The 13,182-nt window shown below is 41.9% G+C and overlaps 1 protein-coding gene across 4 annotated transcripts in view; it reads left to right on the top strand.

Moving 5' to 3' along the window:
- The window catches only part of bmpr1aa (bone morphogenetic protein receptor, type IAa), a 249,730-nt gene that overhangs the window by 13,172 nt on the left and 223,376 nt on the right, over positions 1-13,182 (top strand). The window contains exon 2 of one of the 4 annotated variants that reach the window (XM_070865838.1): positions 7,276-7,387. The exons of the other annotated variants lie outside the window; for them this stretch is intronic. The gene's annotated coding sequence lies outside the window, so the exon portion shown is untranslated. The remainder of the gene's footprint in view (positions 1-7,275; positions 7,388-13,182) is intronic. 4 annotated transcript variants of the gene reach the window in all.

The following is a 13,182-nucleotide window of genomic DNA, read 5'->3' as shown; positions in this document are numbered from 1 at the left end:
TTGGGGGTTTTATCGGGCACTATGTTTTTCATCCGGATATTATATCTGACACTTTTTATTGGGGCTGATATCGGGCTTTATATTTTGTATCTTTATATTTTATAAAGGCCATCTTAGACTGGGTGTTGTGTAATGAGAGAGGATTAATTAGCAATCTCATTGTGCGAGGCCCCTTGGGGAAGAGTGACCATAATATGGTGGAATTCTGCATTAGGATGGAGAATGAAACAGTTAATTCAGAGACCATGGTCCAGAACTTAAAGAAGGGTAACTTTGAAGGTATGAGGCATGAATTGGCTAAGATAGATTGGCTAATGATACTTAAGGGGTTGACTGTGGATGGGCAATGGCAGACATTTAGAGAACGCATGGATGAATTACAACAATTGTACATTCCTGTCTGGCGTAAAAATAAAAAAGGGAAGGTGGCTCAACCGTGGCTATCTAGGGAAATCAGGGATAGTATTAAAGCCAAGGAAGTGGCATACAAATTGGCCAGAAATAGCAGCGAAACTGGGGACTGGGAGAAATTTAGAACTCAGCAGAGGAGGACAAAGGGTTTGATTAGGGTAGGGAAAATGGAGTACGAGAAGAAGCTTGCAGGGAACATTAAGGCGGATTGCAAAAGTTTCTATAGGTATGTAAAGAGAAAGAGGTTAGTAAAGACAAACATAGGTCCCCTGCAGTCAGAATCAGGGGAAGTCATAACGGGGAACAAAGAAATGGCAGACCAATTGAACAAGTACTTTGGTTCAGTATTCACTAAGGAGGACACAAACAATCTTCCGGATATAAAAGTGGTCAGAGGGTCTATTAAGGAGGAGGAACTGAGGGAAATCTTTATTAGTCGGGAAATTGTGTTGGGGAAATTGATGGGATTGAAGGCCGATAAATCCCCAGGGCCTGATGGACTGCATCCCAGAGTACTTAAGGAGGTGGCCTTGGAAATAGCGGATGCATTGACAGTCATTTTCCAACATTCCATTGACTCTGGATCAGTTCCTATCGAGTGGAGGGTAGCCAATGTAACCCCACTTTTTAAAAAAGGAGGGAGAGAGAAAGCAGGGAATTATAGACCGGTCAGCCTGACCTCAGTAGTGGGTAAAATGATGGAATCAATTATTAAGGATGTCATAGCAGCGCATTTGGAAAATGGTGACATGATAGGTCCAAGTCAGCATGGATTTGTAAAAGGGAGATCATGCTTGACAAATCTTCTGGAATTTTTTGAGGATGTTTCCAATAAAGTGGACAAAGGAGTACCAGTTGATGTGGTATATTTGGACTTTCAGAAGGCTTTCGACAAGGTCCCACACAGGAGATTAATGTGCAAAGTTAAAGCACATGGGATTGGGAGTAGTGTGCTGACGTGGATTGAGAACTGGTTGTCAGACAGGAAGCAAAGAGTAGGAGTAAATGGGTACTTTTCGGAATGGCAGGCAGTGACTAGTGGGGTACCGCAGGGTTCTGTGCTGGGGCCCCAGCTGTTTACATTATACATTAATGATTTAGACGAAGGGATTAAATGTAGTATCTCCAAATTTGCGGATGACACTAAGTTGGGTGGCAGTGTGAGCTGCGAGGAGGATGCTATGAGGCTACAGAGTGACTTAGATAGGTTAGGTGAGTGGGCAAATGCGTGGCAGATGAAGTATAATGTGGATAAATGTGAGGTTATCCACTTTGGTGGTAAAAACAGAGAGACAGACTATTATCTGAATGGTGACAGATTAGGAAAAGGGAAGGTGCAACGAGACCTGGGTGTCATGGTACATCAGTCATTGAAGGTTGGCATGCAGGTACAGCAGGCGGTTAAGAAAGCAAATGGCATGTTGGCCTTCATAGCGAGGGGATTTGAGTACAGGGGCAGGGAGGTGTTGCTGCAGTTGTACAGGGCCTTGGTGAGGCCACACCTGGAGTATTATGTACAGTTTTGGTCTCCTAACTTGAGGAAGGACATACTTGCTGTTGAGGGAGTGCAGCGAAGATTCACTAGACTGATTCCCGGGATGGTGGGACTGACCTATCAAGAAAGACTGAATCAACTGGGCTTGTATTCACTGGAGTTCAGAAGAGTGAGAGGGGACCTCATAGAAACGTTTAAAATTCTGACGGGTTTGGACAGGTTGGATGCAGGAAGAATGTTCCCAATGTTCCCAATGTTGGGGAAGTCCAGAACCAGGGGTCACAGTCTAAGGATAAGGGGTAAGCCATTTAGGACCGAGATAAGGAGAAACTTCTTCACCCAGAGAGTGGTGAACCTGTGGAATTCTCTACCACGGGAAGTAGTTGAGGCCAATTCACTAAATATATTCAAAAGGGAGTTAGATGAAGTCCTTACTACTCGGGGGATCAAGGGGTATGGCGTGAAAGCAGGAAGTGGGTACTGAAGTTTCATGTTCAGCCATGAACTCGTTGAATGGCGGTGCAGGCTAGAAGGGCTGAATGGCCTGCTCCTGCACCTATTTTCTATGTTTCTATGTTTCTATGTAATTTGAGAGGTAATACCTGATCATTTTTTTAATTGAAGGTGCTGTCTTTCAGATGAGATATTAAACCAAAGTCTCATCTTCCCTTTTGGGTGAATATAAAAGATCCCATGGCTTCAAAGAAGAGCAGGGGCCTTCTCCCCAGTGTCCTGGCCAATATTTATTCCTCAACCACATCACTAAAACAGATTATCTGGTCATTATCCTATTTCTATTTGTGGGATCTTGCAATACACAAATTGGCTGCCGTACTTTCTACATCTAATAGTGATTACTCTTCAGAACTACTTCATTGGCTGTAAAATACTTTGGGAGGTCCTGAGGTCGTGAAAGGTGCTATGTAAATGCAAGCCTTTTTCTTTCTATTTTTATTAGTGTCACTTTGTTGAACCTCTTCTGTGACCATCACTACACATTCCAAGACAGAGACCACACCAATGCTGGCATAAGACTAATTCCAAACTGACTGAACATTACCCCTGAGCTAAAATTAAAACTATATATGTTGACTCTCCTGATGGCTCACAGCTGCAGTACATCTGTGTTTACCCACTAAGCCAACCTGGCAAGGTAAATTCTTGGTCTCTAGCTTATTTCAGTTGGGGCAACAGTGGAGATAAGTATTCCTGGAGCAAAGAGGGAAAAAATGGATTTCCCACTATATCTGCTATTCGGTGATTTATTTTGGAAAGTTTGGATGTCAAATGAATATGCGATGTTGGGTGAAGTACTGCCTGTGGAACTGTACCCCTGCATGAGTCACCATCTTAAAAATTGTATCAAATTATGGGGCAGCCGGGGTGTGTGTGGGAAAAGAACAAACTATGTTCGTAGAAGATTGCTCGAGAGTGACTTCAAGGCTGTGATGTAACTAGTGGTTCGGTTGACTGAACCATTTTCAGCTTTGTTGTTGTAGATTAACCTCATCTAACCCTACAATTAGAATACAGCCTTGCAATCACTACAAGGAATCCATTGCTTTGTATTAGGATAATTATATGAAAATCGCCCCAAGGTTTCAAGTCATTTCATTTTAGAAATTAGCTTTATTTTTTTAAATGTCCTTAATCTGCTTCATTCTGCTAAATAATTGTAAAATATCTTGGTGCAAGTAATTGGATCCAAAGTATTTGAGAAGAAATCGGCATTTTATTAATGAAAAATGGGCCAGTACTGGGGAATGATTGCAGTGCGGTTGTATAATTTGCACATGCGTTCAGAACTGATGACAATAATGAATTGAACATTTTCAATTGTACAAAAATTCTTTAAAGTATGTTAAGATCCACACTTGTTTCATTTGTAAATTAATAATTTGCTGTTTAGTGGCTTTTTTTATTTGTGTTTGTTTGGCAGCTAAGTTGTGTTGCTAAGCATAAATGATGCATTTGTTTTCCCAGAAAATATCCTAGTAACATTTTTTTCAATATGGTTTTGTTCAACATCTCAAAATAATCAACTTCATCCTCCTTATAATGGGCTCCTTAGGAGCCATGCATGTTGTTTTCTAATGAGGTGCGTCCTGCAGTAAATGCCCCATAACATACCATAAAATATAAAGTGAATGATTCAAGAACCAAGGTCCAGTATGCTAATAGACTAAACTTTACAACTGACCGTTTTCAAAGAATAGGGTTTATCTGTAAACTTTTGTGGTACACATACATTTAGTTTCTTCCTTCAGTTCCTTTTTCTTTGTTCCCATCCTCTGTTCTCCTGCCCTCTCCCCGTGCATCATTGCCAGAATAAGGGATGTACAGTTGACATGTTTTTAGTCCTCTAACCGTGAGTGGTACTGCTGAACTAGTTTCACTCCTAGGAATTGCAGGTCAGCTTCAACATCAGTTATTGATGTCTGTTTATTTTTTTTGTGTCTGTAATGACTGACTATGCTCAAGTCTGAGCTTTCACTGTTTATTTTTAACAGAATTGCTAAAGTAATCAGATTAATAAGAGGGAAGAAAATCAGCTCCCTTTCAGAGTTCTTTGGGCCCAAGTTTCCACATGATTTGCGCCTGATTTTTAGGAGCAACTGGTGGAGAATGGACTATCTTAGAAATTGCAATTCTCCACATTTTTTTTTTCTGCAGTTCTAGTCAAGTAGAACAGTTCTACTTTGGAACAGAATTTTTTCTTCAAAAGGGGGCGTGTCCGGCCACTGACTCCTGATTTGAAAGTTTCCACAGTGAAAACTTACTCCAAACTAAAGTAGAATGGAGCAAGTGAAGATTTTTGTAGAACTGAAAAAACCTGTTCTGCACATTAAAAAAAATCAGGCGTCGAGAACGAGGTGGGGGGGGGGGGAAAGGGAAGTCATTAAATTCTATAATAAATCCTTATTTATACTTATACAAATAAATCCAACCTGAATAAACATTTATAAGCAAAGAAAAGATTAAATAAACCATCTTCCTACCTGTGTGAAGGTGCCTCAGGCAGGCCTTTCGGGACCGAAGGCTGAATGCGTCCCCAGCACCAGATTTACAGGTAGGTGGCGTTGGGTTCAGAGAGAGAGAGAGAGAGAGAGAGAGAGAGAGAATCCAGTCCGGGAGCGGGGGTCGGGTCAGGTCCGGGGGGCGGGAACAGGAGCGCGCGGGGGGGGCGGGGGGCGGAGCGGGAACAGGAGCGCAGGTCGGGTCCAGTCAGGGGAGCGGGAACAGGAGCGCGGGTCGGGTCTGGTCCGGAGGCAGCGGGTGTCGGGTCTGGTCCGGAGGCAGGGAGGAACGGGTGTCTGGTCTGGTCGGGGGGGGGGGGAGAAAGCAGGAGCTGGCCGTGGGAGGAGCCTTATTCACACAGCCCCAGTGAGGCCATTCGGCCAGGGCTAGGGGCTGCGTGCTTCGGGCCCCTCCCACACAGTTCGGCGCCTGGAGCTATTGCATTTGCGTGCCCACTGTAGCGCGCATGTGCAGAGGTCCCGGCACTGATTTCAGCGCAGGGACCTGGCTCCGCCCCCTACAGCTCGTGCTGCGCTGCGCCAAGGGCCAGAGGACCTGCCGGGAGGTGGAGAATACGGAGGATTTTTTTAGGCGCACTTTGTGGCGTGAAAAACAGGCGTCCAGGTCGGGACTGCGCCGTTCTAGGCGCGTGTGAAAACTTTGGCCCAATATAACTAACTTGGCAAACATTCAAACAAAAGGAAACTCCCCTCCATATCCAGCAGCTTCCTGTTGCCACCGGCATTGCCTCAAACCTAATCTCACTTCCTGGGACCACTTATTCTTTGTCCGTCAAGCTTGGTCTTTGGTTGCCACATACTTCTGTATTGAACTGAGCCTCCTCAGCCTTCTGGCCTGCTCTACCTTAGCCCATGAGCAACACAGTGGGATGTACTGTTCTTAGTATATTCAAATTTACATCCATTTTTTTCCTTATTTTTTCTCTCTCTGGTTTTGCTGAATACAAGAAAGTTATGTGTGTGGAATTGTAGGGGAAGAACCGGTTTTCAAGAACTCCATAGTGTAGTATGTTACTGTGATGGCTGGCGTGCAGCGGCCGCCACACGTTTTTAAAAAAAAATTAAAAATCCACGCACAGGCATCTTCCGCCTTTCACGATTTGGTTTGGGACCTGGAATATTAGGTCCTTCATTGAAATACCTGTAAACTTTTTGACATGGAAGCAAGTCATCCTCGATTCGAGGGACTGCCTATGATGATACTATTACTTCATCTTTCATCATCATAGGCAATCCCTCGAAATCGAGGAAGACTTGCTTCCACTCTAAAAGTGCGTTCTTAGGTGACTGCACAGTCCGATGCGTTAACATATTGTTGACAATGTCTTGGTATTTGTTAATTAGTGGTCTGCTGGTCTGTGCATTTTGCTACCCTGATTCAATTGTTGCAGTCACTTTACAAAGAATACATTCCATTTCTTGGGTGGGGGAATCCAAGAAAGTGTCGTCGCGCCCCCTCCCCCCAGCAGTTTGGAAAGTACTCATCCATGTGCAAGTGTTGCATACTGTGGAGGAACAACTGTTCTTGTGAAGAATGTTGTATAAATAAATATCTTTGTAAAATAAGCTGTGCACTAATTGGATATATCAAGTTGGATGCAAATTATTTTTGAAAATTTGATTCTGCCATGTATAGTCTCACCTATTCTCCTGTTTGCCAATTCTCTTTTTGAAACAACTTTCTAATTCCCTTCAAAAAGCACATGGACTCTGCTTCAACAGTTTATGGCTGAGAATCCTACATTCTCACTGCTCAGTGTAAATAATTTTTTTAAGCTCCCCTTTATTTTTGTGATTATTTTAAATTTGGGAACATAGTAAAGTACAGGATCAGAAAAACAGAATGCTATCCATTTGGCTGGTCCCATAAATCACTAACTCTCAATCATCCATATTCTCCAGTATCTTATCAAATTCTCCTGTAAATGTTGCCACTCTGTTGACCTCCAATGACCTCCATTCCAAACTTCCATCACCCTCTGTATAAAATAGTTAAATCTAAACTGTAAAGTTGTCCTGAAAAGATGTATTAATTGGTTTCTATTGAAAAGGGGAAAAAAAAGACCTAGTAAAATTTGCCAGTTTACTTGGGTGAAAGAAGTTGGAAAACCAGAAAGGGCCATAAAACATTGGGAGGTACAAGGTTTATAGGCTAAAAGAATTGGTGCAAATACAAATCTGTTGTTGTCACACCAGCTTTTTTGCTAACAGTGAATGGAGGAAAATATATCTCTTCTATGTAGCCTACTGGTATCTAAGAAATGTGAAATAAATTACATGTCGGCATAATAGAAATTGCAGCTTTTCAGACATTCCCCTTTTCACCATCAGGTTAAGAAGATATCCTCTTGGCACATATCAAAATGAGTCTGATTCCAAGAGAGTCACAACTGCCAGCTAGAATGGGACAGTGGAAACATATTCTTCCTCTGAGTAGTTGACGGTTAGTTTTGCCCAATTTTGTTCTGGGATGTACACTTTAGAGTATGCTGATTGAATCGTTCTTGAATTCCTCCTTTAGTGTGGTGGTTCTCTGAAGTGTGGGGGCGGAGGAGCAGACTGCCTTGATATGTCATTGAAATCTGAGAAACTGAGGAAGGCAATGACAGATGGTGTTAGACAAGTTGCCAAATTTGTTTGGAGTGTGTTTGGAAGCAACTGGGACAAAGACAATGTTGACAGCACTGAATTCGTTACTTTAGGCAGGTAAAGACCCAATTGTGGGAGCCAGTTATGAGCTGATCAACAGAAGCTATAGATCACAGAGTTGTTATAGTTTTGGGGGCTTACTCATTCCAGTCACATGAGTTTTATACCATTGATACTGTGGTAATATCTTAACAGTATTTGTAAATTTACTTTACCATCATCATAGGCAGTCCCTCGAACGAGGATGACTTGCTTCCACACGAGTTCACAGATGTTTCAATGAAGGACCCGATGTTCCAGTCCTGAACTCCAATTGAGGGGGTGAAGATTCCTATGTGTGGATTTTTTTTAACATGTGGTGACCGTTGCACATCAGCCACCACACGGGCTTGACAGAGTTAGGCCTTTATCCACTGGCAAGGGTTAACCAGGACGACTGGAGACCTGCTCTGCTGCACGGACTTAGTGCACACACATATCGCAGTATGGGCTGGTCCGTGCTGCCCCTGGGCCCTCGACTCTTCTAGGCCCCGTACCCTCATTCGCAGCACCTCCGCCACGATCTCCCGCCGCACCACCACACCAAACATTCGCCGAACCTCCATCACGATCACCCACCAAATCTCAGCCACGATCCCTCATCACTCCTCCGCCCCGATCATTCGTCGCAAGTCCACCACGACCGTCCCGCTCCTCTGCTTTACCAGGGCCCCACCGATGCTCCTGCTCCAAACGGCAACTTGGGTCCTGATGAAGACACCCAGTCGTCCACCTCGAAACTGTTGCACATTTGTGTTAGCTTGAGCTGGAAGCTGCAGTGGTATGCTCCAGCTCTTTTTGTAGCTCCAACTGCAGAGATGTTCTCTTGCAGGTTGGGGTGGCCCACGATATCCCAGGGCCCGGCGCTCCAGCTCTTTTTATATCCCCGACCTGCGGAAATGTTCTCTTGCAGGTCGGGGTGGCTCACAATGTCTTTACCAGGACTTTGCCAGTGACTGCTCAGTGTTGAAGAAGATAAAAGTTCTCCTATTGTCTTGGCTCTCATTCCTCACCAACCAACACTCTGGCATTCATGTTTGTGAGATCTTGATAAATGCTTATGAACTGGCACATTTGCCTATGTAATAGTCACTGTATTGCAAAGTAATTTATTGCAAGTGAAATTGATGCATTTCTAAGAGATTTGAGAAGGTCCTATGCAAGTCTTTTTTATATTGGGCTTTGACAAGAATAAGCTTACTGCTTATCCCAAGGTTTCTCTACTACTGGATGAGCTGCTAGTTTCATGAGTGTGAGGTCAAATCTGTTGTGTTCTCCTTCATTCCCCAGGAATTAACTGAACACTTGTCACTTCCTTAAGAGGATTCTCCATTGATTCCACATGTGTGGAATAAACCCTACATTATTTATCGAATTAAGATGTAAATTAAGGATAGCACATTGTGAATTTTATTTAACAGCTCAGCCATAAAAGGAGGAACAATGAGGTCCCTTAATTGGGTAGAACTCTCTAAAGTATCATGTACTATGCATTTATAGGGTATCAAGGGCTTGTAAGATATGATCTAAAGCCAGAGTTGAGGAAGGTGGTGGGGCTGGAGGAGATTAGAGATTGGCAGGTGTGAGGCCATGGAGGCATTTGAAATACGAGGATGAGAATTTTAAATTTGAGACATTGGTGGACCAGGAGCTAATGTAAATGAGGGAGCACAGGCATGATGGGTGAATGGGATTTGGTGCAAGTTAGCATTTAATATTAGTGCAACTTAATATTAACACTTCTTAATATCACTTCTTGGAGATCAGGACCAGATTTCAAAGTTGTTTTTTGATGTATTTTAGGTTATTTTTTTACATTCGTACTTGCTTATTTCAAATTGCCAGATAACTGCATCCGTGCACCAACTCCCTGCATTGCTTTTCTTTAACCTGGCAGGAGAATCGTACGTCGTTGAAAATATGCATCTATCATGCTACCACTGTGGGATAAGGGGACACTTTTAGCAATGTAAGAACAGGGACTCTCTGCATCTATGCCAACTGATTCCAACTAAACACTTGCCAAACACTTTTATATTTCACATTTACTTTTACATTCATGATGCCTTCAGTGAAGAGTGAATCTGCTGGAAGTACAGGTATTAAGTCGTCATCTCCATGATTAACCCTCTACAAACCTATATAATTTTACAATATGTTCAAAGTTCTGTTCAGCCACATCCGTGCAAAACCACATCAATAATTGCCTCCCACGTAGTTCTGAGTTAGGATGTCTCAAGAAAAGTGCTTCTTCCAGCTGACCTAGGAGTGTTGTAACATGATGCTTCCTGGATGGTGGAGTCTGTGGCAATTCTGTTGAAGTCAGCATGATAGTTGTTCCTTTAGAAACTTCTATTTTTAAGAGGGAGCAGCGTTTCAAATGGGAGGGGGTGTGGTGGACTGAGGGGTTAAAAGCACATTTTACAGAAAATACTGGGTTTCCTTCCTTTTCTCTTCCACCCATCTCTCTAAATTCAGAGGCTGATTCAAGTTAGTGCGAAAGAAATGAGCCAGGCAACAATAGACCAGTTAACCTTACAGCAGTAGTAGGAAATTTGAAAAAGACCATAATTAGAGATAAAATAAATACTTAGAAAAGCATGGACTGATCTGAAATGGTCATTGTAGATTTGGATGAGTTAGGGCATGTTTTACAAATCTGATAGTTTGAGAATAAAAAAAAATATATAAATATCATGGTGGATTATTTTATATGGAATTCTAAAAAGCATTTAATAAAGTGCCACACTAAAATTGGTTGAGAAAGCTAAGGCTTGGATGAATATGAAAGTTTGCTGATACTAAATAGGGAGCACAACAAGCTGGCAGGGAGAGTGCAGGATACTACAGGAGGGGAATGCGTAGTTGATAAGTAGCCGATGCATTTTAATGCAGAACAATGTGAGAACTGTGATAAGGGGAAATAAACCTTAAATAGTCATTTTCTCAATATAGTGGAGGAGCAAAGAGATCGAGGTGTTTAATTAGGACAATAAATGAGATTTGGGGGTTTATAATGAGTGAATACAAAATCAGAGGTCATAATTGTACAAATGATGGTTAGGTCAAGTTTGAAATACTGTGTGCAGTTTTGGCGTCCTCTCTGAGCGGGATATAATAACCCTGAAGCCTAAGTGGAGGGCACTGAGCACCTCTAGTCTCATCGCCGAGAGCATGCAGAAGTCAAGCACAGGCAGCAGAAAGAGCGTGCAGCAAACCAGTCCCACCCTCCCCCTTTCCCTCAACCACAATCTGTCCCACCTGTGACAGGGACTGTGGCTCTCATATTGGGCTGTTTAGCCACCTAAGGACTCACTTATTTTTTTAAAGAGTGGAAGCAAGTCTTCCTTGATTCCGAGGGACTGCCTATGATGATGATGATGTAAGCCAGGTTTATCAGAATGATACCAGGGATGAGGGGTCTGAGTTACAAGGAAAGACTGGAGTAACTCGAGCTATATTCTCTCAAATTGAGAAAATGAGATGGGGGGGGGGAAGAGGTAGTAATAAAATGAATAGATAGGGTAAACATCGCCAATTTTCCTTGGCTGTTAAATCAGGGAAAACAGGCCACAATTTCAATATGACCACTAGATATTTAAAGGAGACTAGAAGAAGCTGGAATGCTTCGCCACAAGTGGGAATTGATGCATTCAAAAAGATGCTGGATAATTACTTGTGGGGAGAAAGCAGGAATGTAGAATTTGTTTGGGGAGAAAGCAGGAAATAGCACTCTGTAAAATCAGTCCCCAAGAGGGACCTAAATTCACTTGGTAAGAAGGGCAAAATGGACACCTGTGCTAAATTTTCTATGGTTAACAGTACTGCTATGTATAATTTTATCTGCACCAGACAGACAAAACAGATGATTATTTTCATCCCTACTTAACACTTAATAATTATGGCTGGGAGCATTTGGCTTTTAAAAATACAAATCGTAGAAATCCAATTATTAACAAAGATCTTGGAGCCAAGCCAAGTGTTGTGCTGCAAATTTCTGCAGAAAGATTCAAAGTTGACAATGGATAGCTGTTACATTGTTCCATATCATGACTGCATTCTGATAAAAACAAGTCCGTATTCACTGAGCAAGATTAAGTGCCTGCCGAGTCCAGTTGATTGCTTATGTAATTAGCCATTGAAAATGTACCGGAGGAGGATTAGTACCCTGCCACGTTATGCTAGCAGTGAAGCTTGCCACCTGTAGCTTCGTAGCATATTCCCCGGACACTTGTGGTTATTGCCAAACACAGTGCGGCTAACTTATTCCCTTTTTACCCCAAACTTGGGTAATCTTGAAAGACTTTTCTGGGAAACCGGTAGGAATTAAGTGTTGAATTAACACACTTTTTTCAAATAAAATTGCTGTAAAATAGTTAATATGTATTTGATACATTAAAAAAATCTTAAGCTAAGAGAAAATCATGCAATTTTAAGTAATGCTTTTAATTTGGAGGGAGTAAAGGAGAAATAAATACCATATTTTATTAGATACTTACAGTGCTTAAATTTTAGGAAAGGAAACTTGGATGCCTTTTAAGTTCTGAGGTAGCTTTTTATTTTTTAAAAGGCTTGTTGAAACACCTATTGTAAATCAATTTAGCTCGTCAGTTTTACTGTTGTGAAAAGGAATTTATTAGAACACAGTGTCTGGATATTAATGCATAACAGAAAAAGCAGCAGTATTCCCCTTCAACAACACACTGTATTTATTTAAAAGTTATTTACATGGCACTGAGTTCTAGCTGCTATGATGCCATGTTCATTTTTAATTGCTTAATGTTTTCCCACTTAGTGACTTTTCAAATCCAATGTGGCTTTCCCAGTCTTCATGACAGTAGCACATACATGGCAGACTTGGATCCAAATTTAGATTGGATCTATCTTCTGCCCCCACAAAAAAAAAATCACCATAACTAGGATTAAAATGCACCATCAGTACTCAACTGCAGTACTGCATCAGCAGAGGTGCTGTTCTTCAGCTGTGGATGCCTGGTGTTTTAGATGGAAGTTAAAGAGCCCATGGCATTATTTAAGGAAGGACAGAAGTTATGGAGTCTTAACCAACATTCCTTCCTCCACCATAATCGGCAAAAATAGATTAACAGGTTATTCTACTCGCTGTTTTGGAATCTTTTGTGTAGAATCAATGCAGTGTTTTTGCACATAAATCACTGAACTGTAATTCACAGTAAATCGTTGTAACTGAAGGAATTTGAGGTGTTTTATGATGCGATAAGGCGCTGTAGACATGCTGATCTAATATTGTCATTGTTGCAGTACATGCTGAATACAACTTAGCCACTACTGACGTAAAAATAACCAGTGGAAATGACACTGTGCTTACCTGAAAGGGGAAAAAAAGGGGTTTTCTGCTTATGGTTAGAATATAGCTTTAAAGCTTTTGATTGGGCGTCTCAAATAGGAGAGGAAACTTTGTACTGAAAGTACTTTTCTTTAGGTCCTTTATTATGATTCGATATAATCTGGGGTTCTGTAAGGGCAATGTTGAAGTTGCATCCCGATGCCACATTCACATTTTTCTCCTCC

This window comes from Pristiophorus japonicus, chromosome 22 (genome assembly GCF_044704955.1).
Source record: "Pristiophorus japonicus isolate sPriJap1 chromosome 22, sPriJap1.hap1, whole genome shotgun sequence".
Classification (NCBI taxonomy): domain Eukaryota; kingdom Metazoa; phylum Chordata; class Chondrichthyes; family Pristiophoridae; genus Pristiophorus; species Pristiophorus japonicus.
The sequence above is the reverse complement of the archived record's forward strand: the minus strand, read 5'-3'. Positions and strand labels throughout refer to the sequence as shown.